This window comes from Carettochelys insculpta, chromosome 19 (assembly GCF_033958435.1).
Source record: "Carettochelys insculpta isolate YL-2023 chromosome 19, ASM3395843v1, whole genome shotgun sequence".
Classification (NCBI taxonomy): Eukaryota; Metazoa; Chordata; order Testudines; family Carettochelyidae; genus Carettochelys; species Carettochelys insculpta.
In genome coordinates this window covers 10001-29361 of record NC_134155.1, presented here as the reverse complement: position 1 = coordinate 29361, position 19361 = coordinate 10001, and the positions used below count along the sequence as shown (strand labels likewise).

The 19361-nt window shown below is 50.4% G+C and overlaps 1 protein-coding gene across 1 annotated transcript in view; it reads left to right on the top strand.

Annotated features, from left to right (window-relative positions):
- Positions 1-17157, top strand: part of LOC142022943 (uncharacterized) — a 62498-nt gene extending 45341 nt beyond the window's left edge. The window contains exon 22 of the transcript XR_012648083.1: positions 14819-17157. The gene's annotated coding sequence lies outside the window, so the exon portion shown is untranslated. The remainder of the gene's footprint in view (positions 1-14818) is intronic.
- The last annotated feature ends 2204 nt before the right edge of the window (positions 17158-19361 follow it).

Below are 19361 nucleotides of genomic sequence, written 5' to 3'. Positions count from 1 at the left end.
TGTGGCCTCCCTGTCCTATAACAAACATTCTGCTCTACTGACTAGCTGGGAGTCAGATATGACTGCAGATGGAGTGCAGTGCTTTGTGACTCCACACTCTGTATCATATGTATAAATATCCTGTATAGTGTGGTGCCATACAACTACGTAGGGGAAGGCTTTGAGTGAAACATAGTTGTCATGGAGACGGGAAGCTAACAGTGTGCCCAGCTGGCTGGGGGAATTGTTTGGGTGAGATTTAAAGTGAATAAGCATGGTAGACCAGGGCACAAATCCTGGCTTGAAGGAAAGGATTGAATGATGCTTGGACTGATCAAGTGGGGTGTTTGTCACCATGAAGTTGTTGGGGGTGACAATGCGACAGCAGCCAGCAGAGTTTTGGCTTGATGCACACGGTGAACATGGTTCAGTTGCCCTGGTATAGAATTTGGGCCAGAAAGGAATTGAGAGACAGTGATCAGTAACTAACAGGGAAGGGGGGGGAGAGAGAGAGAGAGAGAGAGAGAGAGAGTGTGTGTGTGTGTGTGTGTGTAAAAACAATGATTGAGTGGTGGTGGGGGGACATGGGTATAGCAGTATCTCAGATAAGGGTTGGGGTAATGTACACAACATTTACAGGAAGGGTTGGGGTGTGCAAAAGCCCAGCTAGGTGCAGGTGGGCAACGGAAGTTTTTGGTGTCAGTATCATAGGGTGAGTGTGATGTGACATCATGCCTCAGTTTTGAAGGGTGTACACTGATTGGGGGTGGGAGGCTGGAGGCATGGGTGGGAAATGTTTTTGTTATGTACACAGTGATTGCAGGAGTGGTGTGGTACCACATTAGCTAGGGCAGTATATAGTTTGGATGAGACATATGGTGAATGCACCAGGAAGGTAGGGAGGTTGAAGAGGGTTTAATAATGCACCCAGTAAATAGGGCTGGTGTGTGTGTGGCTATAGCAATGTACAGCTAGCTGGGGAAGGGTGGCTGAGGTAAACTGCTGTCACAGGGGTAACTCAGTATGGTAAAGTTAAGGGAAGTGTTAGGGTGATGAACCCAGTTAGGGTTAGGATTGTTACATCCAATGTCCCCATGTGAGGTGTTTGGAGGGCACATGGTTACAACAGGGTAAGCATGGGTGTGTAGTGCAATATATCAAACTGGGGCAGGGAGAAGGTGATGCACAGTGATCATTAGTTGCTGCAGTGAAACACTAAATAGCTGGTGGGAAAATTTGGAATGACGCATACAAAGTGTGGGACTTGCGTGAGGTACCCACAGTTTTGGGGGGAATGGGTTTGTGATCCACCCTGTCAGTTAACTGGGGGAAGCCTTTCATGTTCTTCCCCCCACCCCCATCACTACATAAATCATCCAACTGTTGCAGGATGTATTAGGCTGCTGCACACGGTGCCATGGGTGAAAGATTTGTCTTATGCTCTAAAAATATTTGGTGAAGCAAATGGGTGATGTTTGTTCCCCTAGTGGTGGAAGCATGTGGATGGTGCACACAGTTAGTGGGGAAAGATTTGGGTGGTGCACAATCACTGTTGGAAGAAGGATTTGAGTGATACCTATTCAACTGTTGGAGGAAAGGTTTGGATAATATGCACTGCACCATGGGTGTAAAGCTTTTGCTGAGGCACCTGTCGCCATGGGGGAAGAATTTGAGCAATGCACACTAGGCTATTGGGGGAAGGATTGGGGCGATGCACATTTCCTCCCGTTCCGTTGGGGGAAGGATTTGGCTGATGGACACTCAGTCGTTGAGGGAAGGATTTAGGGAATGCACACGTCCTTTCGTTTGGGGAGGGATTTGGGTGGTGCACACACTGCCGTTGGGCGCAGGGTTTGGGTGATGCATATTTCCCCACTTCCATTGGAGAGAAGTCTCAGAAACGAACGCTCGGTTGTCGGGGGATGCACATTTTCCTTTTCGTTGGGGAGGGACTAGGGTAATGCACATTCTGTCGGGGGGAAGATTTTGGTGATGCACAGTAACAGGTGAGGAGCGGAACGTAATATTTAGCGCGGGGAAGGGGTTTTGTGACTCACATGGAACGCGTGGCGGGGTGCGGCAGAAGTTCTGCGAAGGGGTTTGAAATGCGCACAGAATGCGTGGCTGGGTTTGGCGGAGGTAGTTCCGGGAAGGGGATTGTAACGCGCACAGAACGCGTGGCTGTCACGTGGGGTGTTGAATAGGTAGCAACATGCTTCGCTGACAAATTTGGCCTGGCGGGGATTCATATATTATTTGATACTGTGGTCAGTGGGAGTTCTCCCCTGGTCTGTTGTGCTGGTTAGCTGTGCCGAGGCAGGGCAGCACACGGGGAGCACATGCATGCTGGTGAAGCACATTGGTAAAAACTGGTGTATATAATGAAATCTTTACTTTGTTTTTGTTGAGAACTGGTCACCCCTTGCCTTTTCTCCTGTGGCCCTGTTAAATAAAGCGCTTCTGTTAGCCAAACAGTGATCCTGCACAGTAACAGGTGAGGAGTGGAACGTAATATTTAGCGTGGGGAAGGGGTTTTGTGACTAACTGTCGACACGTCTGATGACCAATGGTGAGCTGCAATATAATAAAACTTATGCAGTCAATTGTGTGGTGCGAGACTGTACATGTGTATATAATGAAATCTTTACTTTGTTTTTGTTGAGAACTGGTCACCCCTTGCCTTTTCTCCTGTGGCCCTGTTAAATAAAGCGCTTCTGTTAGCCAAACAGTGATCCTGTGTGAATTTTCTACATCACCTGCACATAGTTTATAGAACATCTTATCTCTAATGCAGGTGTTTTTCCTAACAAGTCATTAGAACAAAACAGACAATAACATTTAGGTTGGATGATGCATCTACAAGGGTGGCGACAGCTCCTCCATACTGCCATATTCGCAAATGTTTATCTAGACAGTTGAAGCAAAAGACATTAACAGCATACAGCAATAACATCTGTGGAAGTATAACATTGTATAAGTATAACGTTGTATAAAGGGACATGCTGGATACGTTGTATATGAGAGGGCATGTTACAAGGTATCTGAGGGAGCACACGTAGGGACAGTTAGCTTTTGAATGGAGAAGCAGTTAAGATGGAGCCAGCGCGTCTAAGAAGCAGGCATCAGAATGGAAGGTGTTGAAGGGCAATTAGTTAAGTTAACTGGAAGCTGTTAAAGGAGATTGTTAAGGGTGGCAGGTAATCGAAGATACGTGACTGGTCTCAGGGATCTCGAAGGATGGTGACTAAACTCTTTTTGTCTGTAACTTGTTCTCCAAAAAACTGTATAAATTAAGAGACACAAGCCCCACTCGGGGGGGTTCACTTCTAAATGTATTAGCAGAGCGGCTTTGCTAATAAAACAGAGTGGTCTGACAAATTGTGAGTGTGAGTCTAACTTTGACAATTTGGAGGTTCCACTGAGATGGCAAGCGGCTTCGCTGAGGCTGTGTGATCCCTGACTGCCTTGCAGGACGATCGTGGCAGCCGGCGCCTGGACGCTTAGTCCAAGCAATCCTCCACAAGACAGAAAGGTACACAGGATCAGCGCAGTCTATGCCATCGAACTTGTTGGTTCCCACTCTGTTCGGGTAGGGGTCTTTGGATCCAGCTTCTGGAATCAGACATCTCAGGTAATTATTATTTTTGTGCTTTAACCGGTTTGAGGACTGTCTTGTCTTTGTGTCTATCCGTCTTCCCTGTGGTGTGTGTGTGAATCTGGGAGCCATCTCTGTCCGGAGACTGGCTGACCAAGGGGTCCCCGTCCCCACGGTCTGAATAAGTGGAATCTGCACAGCTGCAGCCGCACCACGCCTTGGGTATAACCCCTGGTGTGAAAGCAAGGGCAGTTGAGTCAGTAGCCTGTGGGCTCCTTTCTGTGTGTTGCACCGGGTACCGCTCTGCCAAGCCCGAATTTCCTTGTTGTGTGAGTGCTGTGTGAAGTCCTCTTAAAATGGGTAATCGAAAGTCTAAGATAGAACAGTTCCCTAAGGGAACTGCGGCTCATTTTATGTATTTCAGAAAGGGACCGGACTCTTGTAGGTTTCTTGAAAAATGGTCCAAATTAGCTCTAGAGAACCCCAAATTACAGTGGCCACTGTTAGGTTCTTGGGACAAGGATCAAGTGGACGCTTTAAAAAGCAAACTTGTCCTCCCAAAAACCAAATTGGAGAGACGAGAAGTAGACTGCTTCATGCAGTGGTGGGACGAGGCAAATCGTAGATGGACTGAGTCAAAACTCACCTCTCTTAAAAATTCTAGCGAAAAACTAAAAGTTCAATTGGATGCAGTCTCTCCCACCACTAGTCCGAGCGCTCCCCTTTGCCCAGTCCTGTGCAATGGTCCGGATCAAACCCGACCCCCACCATACTCCTGCCCAAATAAGAAATCAGCAAAAGAAAAATCTTCAGTGACTACAGATAATGAAAGTGAAGAAGATATCCTCATTGGCCTCGCAGCTCTGCAAAATATTATGAAAAAGAAATCCAAAGCAGACTGCAAAGATTCTCTTGACCTCTCTTCTTGGAAAAGAGAACCTGATGGGAGGTTAATGAGAGACTCTGATCAAACTGTTGTGGCACCCTTACGAGTCCTTAAGATGGGAGAAAGTGAGTCCATATGGGATTATAAGCCCTGGACTCGTACAGAACTTTTATCTATAGTTAAAGGTTTTCCCAAACCACAGGAAAACTCTGTCAAATTTGCTGAGGAGTTTCTGTTAATCTGTGAAACCTATGAACCCTCTGAGACAGATCTCCTCCAACTGTGTAAATTGTTAGCTCCTGCCAGTTATTATGAAAAATGGTTGGCTGCCGCAGACTGGCCAGCTGAGGCACGGCACTCAACCATAAAAAGTACTGGCCCAGATTCAGCGTACAGAGACCGGTGTATGGCTCTTTGGGAAGCGCCTGCATCAAGCCATTCTCAAAGTGTGGTCTCCTAAAACAAACTGGACAGCAATACGTTGCTGTAAGCAAGGGCAAGGAGAAAGCCCAGGCGACTATAGGTCCCGGCTAACTGATATTTTCCTACAACATTCAGGAATACAAGAGCTCGATGTAAATGGGCAGGGGGCCTTGGCACATGCATTTGTTGATGGTCTTCTCCCTGCCACAGGCAGCGTGTTAAAACGAATAAGTGTGGGATGGGGGACTGAAACCATGGACAAATTGCTGGCAGTAGCAGAGCATTGCCACCGCACTTTAAAAGGAAAGGAGGAACAGTCTTCCCAAAACCTAATGGCTCTGCAGATACAGCATTATTCAGGGCTAAGCAGACCACATTGGGACAGGAATGGGGTCGCGGAAGGGGGTGGGGGGCTGGATTAACTGGGGTTTGTAACTACTGTAAACAGCCCGGACACTGGAAAAGAGTGTGTCCAAGACGACCTAATAATTGTATGGGAAATCAAGTGAACCCCCCGCTGGTTCCTCCAGCTGATCCCCAACCCTATTTTTCACCCCAACAATGACAGGATGCTGGGGAACCTCAGAAAGTTTTAGCTCCCTTATTACCTCTGTCCCCTACTGGAGAATGTGTCCTGACTGTAAATGATTCTCTCTCCCTTTCCTTGTTGATACTGGAGCTTCTCTTTCTACAATCCGCACCACTGACTTGCCTGTGGTTCCCCGATCTGGAAAATCTGTGTCTGTTGTTGGCATTACAGGGATCTCTACCTCTTTTCCCCTCTCAAAACCTTTGTCTATTCAGGTCGGTCCCCTCTCTGAGGAACATGCATTCTTCTTCGAGTGTCCCCGTGGGTGCTCCACATTAGGTGTCGGGCTCGCCCGGTGCCGCAGATCGGATCTTCCAAGCAGTTTCTGCCGGACCGCGCATGCGCCGGTGCGCGCCACTCCCCCGCGCGCTCCCGGCCACGTGCGCGATCCGGTCCCCGCCAGTTCCTCTTAACCGCCGTCGGCTGCAGACGGAATCCGAACTAGGCTAAGGCCAAGTAGCGTATTCAATGACTTTAACTGTTTTTTCTTTAAAGTTTTTCAAGTACTAGGCTACTGCAAGTTAGCCGGTTGTTATTTTTCAAAAAAAAAAAACAAAAAACCAAAACAACAAACAAACTACAAGCGGGACAGCTTCAATCCAGTCCCAGTAACAAGCGCCGGAGGCCAGGAGCATCGGGCCGTCAGCCCTCCTGCTGAGGCAGGCCATCGGACGGGGAAAACAGCACAGGGAAGGTGCTAAGTACCCGCTTAACAACTGAAAGACTCACCAACAATGTCCTCTTCAGGATTTAAAAAAATGTGAGTCCTGCCCAGAGGCGATTAAGGAGAAACAGGGAGATGCGGCTTAAAATGCTGCTTTGGATAAGGCCCTCCAGCCAGACGTGCCGGAGCGGCCGCAGCAGGAGGGACCCTCCGGGGCCCATAAAAGGAAAGCTGCCTCCCTCACTCCATCAGCGCAAAAACGGAGGAAAGCCTCCCCAACCCGATCCCTGCCGGCAGCAACAGCGAGTGGGACGGGAGGAGTGAGCAGCCACCAGCCGCAGCAACAGCTGATCGGCGGCGGCACGGAGAGCCACGTGGAAGCGGCTCAGCCTCCGATAATCAGCCAGCCGCCCCGCACCGCAGGCAGGGCGGCGGCTTAAAACTGCTTTTCATAAGGCCCTCCAGCCAGACGTGCCGGAGCGGCCGCAGCAGGAGGGACCCTCCGGGGCCCATAAAAGGAAAGCTGCCTCCCTCACCCCATCAGCGCAAAAACGGAGGAAAGTCTCCCCAGCCCGATCCCTGCCGGCAACAATAGCGAGTGGGACGGGAGGAGCGAGCAGCCCCCAGCCGCAGCAACAGCTGATCGGCGGCGGCATGGAGAGCCACGTGGAAGTGGCTCAGCCTCCGATAATCAGCCAGCCGCCCCGCACCGCAGGCAGGGCGGCGGCTAAACAAGCGCCGGTACCGGCGGCACTGCAGGCAGCGGCACCGACCCCCGGGGAACCGGCGGTGCAGAGCGCACAGGCACGCAGCCTGCAGGCACCGGAGGACACCGCACCTGCGGCACCGCCCTCGAGCGTGCCGAGCTCGGTGCGGATGGGGCTGGGATCCCCTGTACGTCAGGGGGCGGAGTTACCTCCTCAAGGGAGGGGGAAGGCTGCACACAAGAGGAGGCATTGCAGTCCCTCTCCGGATAGGGCTGTGGAGTTGCTTTCTCACAGCCCTCCGCTTATGTTGCGGACTCCAACCAGAAGGCCGGGGTCCCCCCTAGCCTACCCGGAGCCCCCTTCTCCATTTTTTGCAACCAGCCTCACCCTGGCTGGGACCACCTTCACCCTTCCTGGGGTTTGAACCGCTGGACTATTATGCAAAATCGCTCTCTCCAGCCCTCCCCCAGACGCAGAGGGTATGCACCTTCCCAAGAACAGTGCCTATACTGCCAAGGTCGCCCCTACCACGCGGGGCATAGACACCATCGGCTATCTACTAGGGAAAGATCCCCACAAACGATCTCGTAACCCCGAGGGCAATTGCGACCGGGGACAGAGACTGAAGCATCTCAGGGGGGACTGGTTATGGAACCCCGAGATTTTCCCTCGCAAACCTCTAGCGAGAGGGTGTACCATCACCAGCAGGAACCGGAAGGGTCCAGAGAGACGTACCCCAGCGGTTCCTCGCTCTCCTCCCCGGATGAGGCTATGGCCCCGGGGGACGTCCATCCTCCGGACAATCTCAAACAGTTCCAAGAGCTGTTTTACGAGGGTGGGCTTCACGCAAGGCGTCCAGACAGCTAAGGTGCAAGAGAAACACCATAAGCTCCTCAAAAATCTGAGACCTCCGGCCTCCTCCAAAATAGCAATACCGCTTGATGACGCAAGCTTGGAGTCTGCCACTATGATATGGCAGACTCCTGCGACTATTCCGCCTGTCCACAAGAGAGCGGAGAAAAAACAAACAAACAAACAAACAAAAAAAACAAAACAAAAAAAAAAAAACAAAAAACTTCGTGCCGACAAAGGGCACGGAGTTCCTGTTCAGCCACCCACAACCAAATTCCTTGGTGGTGGAGTCGTCGCAATGTGGGGGAACAGACAAACATGCCAAAAAGCTAGAGCTGTTGGGGAGAAAGGTCTACTCCTCCTCCACTCTACTGTTGCGAATGGCAAATTACGCAGCGCATCTAGCGAACCATAATTTCGATAACCACAGTAGGTTAACCTCCCTCATGGACTCGCTTCCAGAGGGCAAGAAACCAGTGCTCAAGGCCATCATGCCAGAAGGCTACGCGGCCTCGAGGACGGGAGTTCAGATCGCCCTGGATGTTGTGGACTCAGCAACAGCGTCCCCAGTACCACAGGGGTTACGAGCAAGGGCGACATCAACAGCACCAGCAGTACAGAACTCCCAGGCGTCGTTCCCAACACAGCCGTGCGCCCTCGGGGCAGGGCCAAAGGCCACAAGTTTGACACACAGATCCAGGGCTGCGCCATCACTACCATCGCAAGGTCATCCGAAGCGGTTATTCCACCATCGCCTCCGACCATTCTATAACCAGTGGCAAAGGATCACCACAGACAAATGGGTGCTGGAGATCATAGCCACGGGGTACGCCATCCCCTTCCAGTCGCTCCCACCGCCATGACCTCCACCCAGGCCCCACCTCCAGGAGGCCTCCCACGTAGTGAGGCTCAAGCAGGAGGTAGACCATCTCATGCTCATAGGGGCAGTGGAAAGAGTGCTGGAGCAACTGCAAGGGAGAGGGTTCTACTCGAGGTATTTCCTCACGGGGAAAAAGACAGGAGGCGGGAGGTCCATCTTAGATTTTCGAGTCCTCAACCGGTACCTGCGCAAGCAACGCTTTCGGATGGTCACAATCGCCTCCATCCTTACGGCACTAGACGATGGAGATTGGTTCGCAGCCCTCGACTTATAAGACGCGTATTTTCACATAACTATTCATCCGGCTCACCTACGATTTCTCTGGTTTTTCATGGTAGGCAAAGAACATTTTCAATACAAGGTCCTACCGTTTGGCCTCTCCTCGGCCCCCAGAGTCTTCACCAAGCCCTTGGCAGTGGTGTCAGCCTACCTGCACAGACGGGGTATTTATATTCCAGTATCCGGATGACTGCCTACTCAAAGGGGCCTCGAAGGAGGAGGTACTACACATAATATGTGTCACAGCAGGCACGTTCTCTTCGCTCGGCCTGGTTATCAATCTGACAAAATCAAAGATAGACCCCACGCAGGACATAGAGTTCGTAGGGGCACACATAAATTCTATTACAGCGAGGGCGTATCTACCAGAGACTCACTTTCAGGCCGTCGGCTCCCTCGTGCAAGTCTTCACCTTCAGCCCTACGGTGCTGGTTCTGACGTGCTTACAGCTGCTGGGCCACATGGCAGCAGCGACGTTCGTAGAACAGAACGCCAGGTTACACATGCGCAGCCTGCAGCACTGGCTGGCGAGCGTATACAACCCGGCAGCACACACTGTTCACAGGGTGGCGTCGCCCACAACAGAGGTGTGCGAATCCCTGCAATGGTGGGTAAACCCCGAGTACCTGCTAACAGGGGTACCCTTCCACCAACCACACATTGGTTTTTCTTACTACAGATGCCTCCCTCATAGGGTGGGGAGCGCACATGGGCGAAGAGGTGACTCAAGGGCTGTGGTCCTCCACGGAGCAGTCACTGCACACAAATATACTGGAGCTCCGAGCAGTGTTCAACGCCTGCAGACACTTTCGAGACCATATAAAAGGCAAAGTAGTCGGGATCAGTATAGACAATACCTCCACCATGTTTTATATAAATCGGCAAGCAGGAGCTCGGTCCCGTGCCTTATGTGCAGAAGCAGTCCGGTCGTGAAACTGCTGCATCGCCAACAATATAACCTTGAAAGCCTCGTACTTCCCAGGCGCTCACAATGTGAAGGCAGACCAGCTGAGCACGCGTTTCGCACTCACGCACGAGTGGCAGATCCGTCCCGATCTGCTGCAACCGATTTTTCATGCATGGGGTTTTTCCCCAGATAGACCTGTTTGCTACTCAGCACAACAAGAAGTGCCCACAATTCTGCTCCAGGGCAGGACTGGGACGGGGGTCCCTGAGGGACGCCTTTGCGATCTCATGGAGGGGCCCCCTGCTTTACTCTTTCCCTCCCACAGCGCTCATCCACAAAGTGTTGCAGAAAGCCAGGAGGGAAGGAGCCTGAATGATCCCGATAGTCCCAACGTGGGATTGACAGCAATGGTTCCCCCTACTCCTGCGCATGTCGGACCGGCCACCGATGCCCCTTCCGGTGGCGCTGGATCTGCTCACGCAAGCCCAGGGGTCCATAGTGCATCCGCACCCCCAAGGCCTGCGACTACAAACGTGGTTAATCCATGGCTCAGCTCCCTAGAGAGCACATGTACGGAGGAAGTGCAGCAAGTCCTAGAAAGTAGCAGGAGGACTTCCACCAGGAAGACCTACAAGCAGAAATGGACTCGCTTTACGGCATGGTGTTCTACCAAACAGCTAGCCCCCCTTTTCGGTGCCTATGGCTGTGATATTAGAGTATTTACTGGACCTCAAGAGAGGAGGACTCTCGCTATCCTCGTTTAAGGTCCACCTTGCCGCCTTTTTGGCATTCAGACACGGAGAGACAGGGCACATGGTGTTCACCCATCCCATGGTTACCAGGTTCCTTAAAGGGCTGGTAAACCTATACCCCCCTCGGAAACCGCTTCCACTTTCGTGGAACTTGGACCTGGTGCTTAATGCGAAAAGGGGACCACCGTTCGAGCCTTTGGCCACGGTTTCCCTCTGCCTCCTTATGATAAAGACGATCTTTCTTCTCGCAATCACGTCAGCTCGCAGGGTGAGCGAGCTTGCGGCAGTTATGGCAACGCCACCCTGCGCTGTTTTTTCCAAGGAGGCGGTAACCGTACGGCTGCATCCAGCCTTTGTTCCTAAAGTTTCTTTCTGAGTTTCATACTAACGAACCTATTGTTTACCCTCGTTTTATCCAAAGCCTCATTACTCTAACAAAGAGGCGCGCCTACACCTCCTGGACGTGAGGAGGCGCTAGCTTTCTATATAGACAGGACCAAGTCCTTCCAGAGAACGGATAGACTCCTAGTCTCTATCGCTCCCAAATCAAAAGGAGAATGTCTCTCTTCGCAGAGAATCTCGAAGCACATCGTATCTTGCATGAAAATGTGCTACAAATTCAAAAAGACTTCTTTCCTGGCCATGCCCAGGGCTCATTCCACTAGGGCGGTGGCAGCATCAACAGCCCTTTTTCAAGGGCGTTGCGCTAAAAGACATTTGCAGAGTGGCGACCTGGTCATCCTGTGACACCTTCGCCAAACATTACGCCCTTCACAGGGTATTCCAAGAGGATACCCGTCTCTCGACAGCGGTCCTCTCAGGGACAAGCTGCACATAATCCGATTACCCACCTCCTATCTTGGGTTACTGCTGGGTAGTCACCTAATGTGGAGCACCCATGGGGACACTCGAAGAAGAAAGAAAGGTTACTCACCGTAGTAACGGTGGTTCTTCGAGATGTGTCCCCGTGGGTGCTCCACTACCCGCCCATCCTCCCCGCTCCGGATCTCTGTTTAGTGTTTTGCAGGAGCATCCGAGGCGGTTGGTCAAGGAACTGGCGGGGACCGGATCGCGCACGTGGCCGGGAGCGCGCGGGGGAGTGGCGCGCACCGGCGCATGCGCGGTCCGGCAGAAACTGCTTGGAAGATCCGATCTGCGGCGCCGGGCGAGCCCGACACCTAATGTGGAGCACCCACGGGGACACATCTCGAAGAACCACCGTTACTACGGTGAGTAACCTTTCTTTCCTCCTCTCTGATTCCCCCCCTGCAAACCTTCTGGGACGGGACTTGCTATGCAAACTTGGCTGTTCTATTTACTGCTCCCCAGATGGTGTCTATGTGCAAATCCCTCAGTCTTCCTTATGTGATTCTGTAGCCTCCGTGCTGTCTGAAACTTCCCTCTCCACTCTGGTCCCTTGCTGTCCCTTAACTCCGTCCCTAGACCACCTAATTTCTCAGGTTCCTTCCTCCCTATGGCCATCTCACCCATCTGAAGTGGGCTGATTAAATACTGACCCAGTTCGGATTACTGTAGACAATTCCAAACCTCTGCCTCGCCTGTCTCAGTATCCTTTGAATCCTGAGGCATAGGCTGGGATTGCTTCAGTTATATGCACATTAAAAGAACAAGGAATTATTGTCCCTTGTTCCAGCCCCTGTAACACCCCTATCCTCCCAGTTCAAAAGGCTGATGGCAAATCGTAGCGATTTGTTCAAGACCTTCGAGCTATTAACCGTATTGTCATACCTTCTTTTCCAGTGGTCCCTAACCCCGCTACAATACTAGCATCTATTTCTCCAAATGCAACCCACTTACTGTTGTAGATTTGTGCTCCGCTTTCTTCTCTGTCCCAGTTCACTCTGAATCCCAGTATCTCTTTGCCTTCTCCTACAAGGGTCAGCAATATACATGGACTACCCTTCCCCAGGGGTATACAGAGAGTCCATCCTATTTTTCTCAAGCCCTAGCCAGGGATCTCGCTGATCTGGTTTTCCCATCAGGATCCAGACTGATCCAATATGTGGACGACTTACTCCTGTGCTCCCCCTCTCTATCTGCCTCAGAAACTGATTCACTAACACTTCTCACAGCTTTAGCGAACAAGGGTCATAAGGCTTCTCGCACAAAATTGCAGCTCTGCCAAACCTCTGTCACATACCTAGGCTTCCTTCTCTCCCAGGGCTCCTGTACACTCTCTCCAGCCCGGGTACAAGCCATCCTTAGCTTTCCCCAGCCTTGCTCTCCATGCCAGGTCAGAAAATTCTTAGGCATGACAGGGTTCTGTATGCAATGGATTCCCCAATATGCTTCTCTGGCTAAACCACTCCAAAAACTCACTCGATCCTCTGTACCTAACCCCATGCCATGGCCACTTGAAGCAAATGCTGCTTTCATCTCCCTTAAGCAGAATTTAGCCTCTGCCCCTGCCTTAGGGTTACCTAACTATGACAAACCTTTTACCCTTTTCTGTCACGAACAATCTGCTTGTGCCCTTGGGGTTCTTACTCGGGAGCACGGTGACAGAAATCGCCCGGTGGCTTATTTCTCTGCAACCTTGGACCCTGTAGCCCAGGGTTTACCCCCTTGCCTACGCGCTGTAGCTGCTGCAGTGCGCCTGGTTGAGATGTCTGAGTCCCTTGTCCTCCGCTCTCCTCTCACTCTCATGGTTCCCCATTCTGTGGAAACTCTCCTTCTGCAACGCAACACTGCTCACCTCACTAGGTATGAACTTTTGCTGCTTTCAGCCTTGCATATCACTATTAAGCGCTGCTCCTGGTTAAACCCTGCTACCCTCCTTCCTTTACCTAGTGATGGTGAACCCCATGACTGCCTTGCAACTGTCTCTGCTATCACTGTCCCGCACCCCGACTTTTCAGATGTACCTCTCCCTAACTCTGACTTGGTATTATTCACTTATGGGTCCTGTTATAGAAATGACCAAGGCCACCTTCTTGCAGGGTACGCTGTGGTCTCTCTCTCTGAAACCATAGAAGCTGCGCCTTTACCCTCTGTGACCTCTGCCCAGGTGGCTGAACTGATCGCCCTAACCCGTGCCTGCTTTCTAGCCGAGGGGCTCTCTGCCACTATTTTTACTGATTCTCGGTATGCCTTTGGGGTTGTGCACGACTTTGGCACCCTCTGGCAGGCTCGAGGTTTTCTTACCTCTGCTAGTACCCCTATCAAGAATGGCCCCTACATTGCCGCCCTCCTGTATGCAGTTTTACTACCATCTGCCTTGGCAATTGTTAAGTGTACTGGCCACTCAGCGGCAGACACCGAGGTGGCAAAAGGTAATGCACTTGCTGATGCTGCTGCAAAACATGCCGCCACTATAAAACCTTCACCAGAAGCGTTTCTTGGTCCCCTCTCTGTCTCTGTAATGCCACCATCCCTGTCTCATCTTGCTCAGCTCCAGGATTCTGCCCCAGAAACAGAAAGACTCCTGGAGTGCTTTGGGTTGCTCTTTGCATTCCGATTCCCTTTGGCGATCGCCCACTGGTACCTTTGTAGCCCCCCTCTCACTCTACCCGTCTCTAGCCGCCTTGCTACATGGTGTTTCACATGTTGGCAAGGAGGAGATGGTCTCTGCTATGAGTAAGGCGGGGTGGTGGGCTCCCCATTTCAGCTCCTTTGCAACCCGCTACTGTGCCGCTTGTGTTACTTGTCAAAGCCACAATGTAGGCAAATCTGTAAAAGTAACACAAGGGTTCCGGGGTTTGCCTCAAGCACCTTTCCTACACTGGCAACTTGATTTTGTACAAATGCCAAAGTGTCAGAAATATGAATTCATTTTAGTTATAGTATGTCTATTTTCGGGTTGGATTGAAGCCTTTCCCTGTCGCAAAGCTGATTCATTGTCTGTTGCAAAATGTCTGTTAAACCACATTATCCCTACCAAGGGAATTCCTGCCACTTTGTCTAGTGACCGGGGAACACATTTTACTGGAAAAATTGTTCAACATCTAAACCAGGTATTACATGTCACCCACCTGTTGCACTGCCCCTACCATCCACAGAGTGCAGGGGCAGTTGAAAGGCGAAATGGTGTGCCTAAAAATAAGCTGGCAAAAATCTGTAATTCCACAGGGTTAAACTGGCCAGCTGCTTTACCACTGGCCCTTTATGGAAATTTGGTCATCCCCATCCCAGAGACACAAATTGAGTCCATTTGAAATCATCATGGGATGCCCTATGCGAACAATGGCTACTATTACCCCAGTCCCAGACCTAAACCTAACTCTCAGCATGCTGCTCCAGTACTGCAAAGGGTTAATGCAAGCTGTGAGCTCCTTCCATTCGCAGGTGCAAGCAGCTTGGCCGACGGAACCCACCTCTGCTGCCTGTCACGCTCTTGAGCCTGGTGATTGGGTCTACCTGCGGCACCACCTTCGGAAGCACGCCTTGGAACCCCGGTGGAAGGGTCCATACCAGATACTGCTCACCACCCAGACAGCAGTGAAATTATCCGGCATCGCTGCATGGATCCACGCCTCACAGTGTAAGCCAGCACCACCTCCAGGGGACCAAGCACCTCTGCAAGACCACGCAGAACCAGCTTCAACCCCAGAAGACAAAGAGGAACAGCCTGCAATACCTTACAATCTGCGCTCTTGTAAGGGTTGCCAGAAGCAGAGGGTAAGCAGACAGCAGGACCCAACAAACAAGAAGCAGTAGTGAGCCTAGCGCCTGCTGCCTGGTGGATGTAAAACCGTGACTGCGGTTCCCTCGAAAGGGGTTGTTGGAACCAGAAAGCGTCCTGCTTCCAACATGTGTCCTTTGAGAAACTTAATCCTCAGCTACTGTGTCCTGAGGGTCTGGGGAATCCAGAGTGACAGTGACAATTCTTTCATCCAACAACAGGTGCAGATAGCCCAGATCCTGAATATTTCTAATTGCTGGGTCTGCAGCCACATCCCAGCTCACTCACAAGCTAGTATCCCCACCATGGCAATCCCTTTGAATTCCTCAGAGCTTGCTGGAGAACCCTATCCACTTAAAAGGACATGGAAGGAAAATGACACTTGGGGGCTGGGAAAAACATATGTTCCTAAACTTACAAGTGTGGTGAAAGAAAAGGGCCACTGGTGCTGGGTGTGTAATGGGACAGGGCTGAATCTAGGGAGGAGCAGCTGTCTCCAATACATCGTGTCCCATGGTGTATGGGACTATTCAAACAAGGTTGGAGAATGGTGAACCGGGTATGGAAAGATAAACTTCCTCTCAACCTGGGATCAAACCAGAGATTCAATCTCTTGCTCCCCCTACAGCCTCCCTGAGAAAAACAGCACCATCTACAAATGTCATGTAAATGCTACCTCTTCTCCCAGTGAAAATCATCCTGTGCCCTTTGGGGGATACTATTCCTCCTTTGTAAATTCTTACATGTCAAAGGGTTGCCGTCAACCCTTCCCAGCTTTAATGGGACATCATTGGGTTTGTGGGGAAAATGCTTACACTGTGTTACCAGGAAATTGGTCAGGTATCTGTTATCCTGCTCAGATTTTCCCACAATTCCGGGTGCTTCAATCCCTCCCACGAAATTGCCTCCGTAATTTCAGGCGAAAAAGGAGGGACTTGCCAGATGCTAAATGGTATGTAGATAACATAAGCCCCCTAACTTGGGAAGAAGCTGTTGGCATTTCTTTAATCCCAGTAGGGGGCGTAATTCACCATGCAAAAAGGCTTTTAAGGTTACAAGCGGTGGTTGAGATCATGGCCAATGAATCAGGAGAGAGCTTAAAAGCTCTGGCCAAAGAAGCAGGAGCGGTCCGACAAGTGGCCCTCCAAAACTGTTGGGCATTTGTTATAATGCTGGCAGCCAAAGGAGGGACCTGTGCTCTAATTGGGACGGAATGCTGTGTATACGTACCCGATAATACTAATGAGGTAATAAATCATGCTAGCCACCTGGAGCAAATTGCATACCTTCCCCACGAAGAACCAAGTTCCTTGTGGAAATGGATAAGTAACTTATTCAATTTCTCTAGTCTGGGAAACTGATTGTTTCAAGGAATCCTGACTATCCTATTTGAAATTCTAATAATCTTTGTGTGTTTTCAATTGATTTCTTGTTGTATCCAAAACTGCACAAGAGACACCATCCATCAGGTTACCCCTAACCAGAGTGCTAATCTAATGTTGTTAAATGTCACCAGTGAAAGTAATGAAAAAACGATTGATGTATGGAATCCAGTAAGTCGTTGGTCATGGGCGTAGCCTTGACCAAAAGGGGGGATTGTGGAAGTATAACATTGTATAAGGGGACATGCTGGATACATTGTATATGAGAGGGCATGCCAAAACATGTTACAAAGTATCTGAGGGAGCACAGGTAGGGACAGTTAGCTTTTGAATGGAGAAGCAATTAAGATGGAGCCAGTGCGTCTAAGAAGCAGGCATCAGAATGGAAGGTGTGAAGGGCAATTAGTTAAGTTAACTGGAAGCTGTTAAAGGAGGCAGGTAATCGAAGATACGTGACTGGTCTCAGGGATCTTGAAGGGTGGTGACTAAACTCTTTTTGTCTGTAACTTGTTCTCCAAAAAACTGTATAAATTAAGAGACACAAGCCCCACTCGGGGGGGGCTCACTTCTAAATGTATTAGCAGAGCGGCTTTGCTAATAAAACAGAGTGGTCTGACAAATTGCGAGTCTGAGTCTAACTTTGACACATCATTGTTTTAAGTACATTTCTGGGATGGCAGAGGAGAAAACAGCATAAATAGGTTCTCATTTGCAGGGTCTTGCCATGGAATGTGGTTACTGAGGCAACTATCCCTCCCTTCAGCCTCCAAGGTCCTGTCTGAGCTGGGACAACCTTCCCTGGGTCTTGAGTGAGATTGGGGGTGGGTGGGGTAGCGAGGAGTATCTCTGCTCATGCTAACTGGGTTTCTGTAATATAGAATTATAGGCCTGCCCCAGTCTTTAGGAAGTGAATGGGGGGGTCTATAGCACAAACCATGGCCTGCCTCAGGAATTTTCACCCTACAATGATAACTTTTTCTGGGTGGAGGCAGGAGCTGTTTGGGCTAGGTTTAGTATTCAGGGGGTTCCTTTCCATCAGCACAACGCAACATGCTGAAGCCGCACCACCCCACACATCTCTGAGAGGCAAGGCTTCCTCACAAGTGAAGAGTCTGAGTCTAGAAAACAAACTTTTAATAACAGCTGGGAAGTCAGTTGATGCTGGAAGAACATCCACTGGCTTCATAGACATAAATGTTCCACTCATAGTTGCTGCCTTTGCAGACTCAGAATTGATGAGTACATCTGAACAGTCCACTCTGCTGGCCATAGGACACTATGTGCTGTCTGCCACCTTTTGGCTGTGATTGCTGCTTATCAGTTCGTTACTCTTCATATTTGTGCAGGCTGGGCAGAAATGGTACACCATCTCAAATGATTTCAGGTCCCTGTGCTTTTATCTCTTAGGAAAGGTAGACAAAAACACAGCTGCTATTTCAGGTAACAAACTGGTTTTGAAGGGAAAACCAGTCAAGATAGTTCAGGCTCCATCAGTTATTGAGCAGAAAACCTGCCTCATCCTTTTATGCTCACAAGGCTATAACAGTCTAGTACATTACCACCAATGCTTAGGTAAATGGAAACCCTGATAGGATAAGTCCTGATAGCTGTCAGTGAAGCATTCACTCAGACCCTGCCTAGGTATGTTTTGGAAATAAATTAGTTTCCCTATATATTTGAAGTCACAATGGAGTCAAATGTTACAGCATCATATACAGCAGGAGTGTGCAAACTGGGGGTGTGCCCCCCAGGTGACATTTCAAAAGGAGGGGGCACAGCCATCACTCCCCTTTACTGTCTCTTGCAGACTTTCTCCAGTCATCTGCCCTGTGCAGCACTCATTGCCTGCTCTCTCCTGGTAGAGAGCTGGCTTCATTTCCTGTTACCCTCCTCACCTTGTGGGGGCCCTCTTTTGCCTCCCTGCAGCATTTTTTGGCTCGGTTGCCCTGTGAGTGCCCTCCCCTGCACCCCCCTGCCTCTGGGCCTATCAGAATGCACAGAGGCCCTGAGACAAGTGGAGTGGGCAATTGTCAAGTTCCTGGCTTGATAAGGTACTCTCCTGGGCCCCCATCCCTGCTACTTTCAGGTGTCCTCCCTCAAAACAGCCTTACCCCTTTGGGGCACCCCCCCCCCCGGAGTCTGCCAGCAACCTCTTCCTGAGTTTTCCACCCCCTTTCTGAGTGACCCCCACATCTCTTCCCATGGTTCTCCCACAGGTTGGGGCAGGGTAGCTAATTGCAGAACTGAAAAGGTGAAGCAGGTGACCTAAAGGTTTGCTCAACCCTCACAGACATGATTATGATTTATAAACAGCCATGTAAACATAATTACAGAAATAAATTCCTCATGGTAATAAAAGGGAAACAAAACCTTGTTTATTTCAGGCCATGGGTTGGCACTCCACTAAAAATGGAGTTCCTTAATTATGACAGTAATGGCAGTAAGTGTGGCTGTACACAATCTTTAGCACAGATAAGCACTATTTAAAATGTGCTTAATTATGTGAGTTCCTCTCTCCTGTCAGCTATTTCCTAGGTTGGGCTTTGAGCAGCATGGAAGGAGGGTGGGCAGGAAACCTGCCTTAGTCCTTTGGAGCAGCTGGCTGTGGCTGGGACCTATGGGCTGTATTAATTTGCATGGGCCCCTGAGCAATTGGCCACTTTCTGGTGTGACTGATGCTCCCCTTATGTTAATGCCACTGGGGTGGCGGGGGTTGTTGATTAGGCAGTGCCTAAGCTGTGGTAGAATTGAGCTCAGACTGCTATCTGTACTGGGGTAGATGTGGGGGTGGGGCATGCGAGATGATGAGAGGAGGGACTCTGGA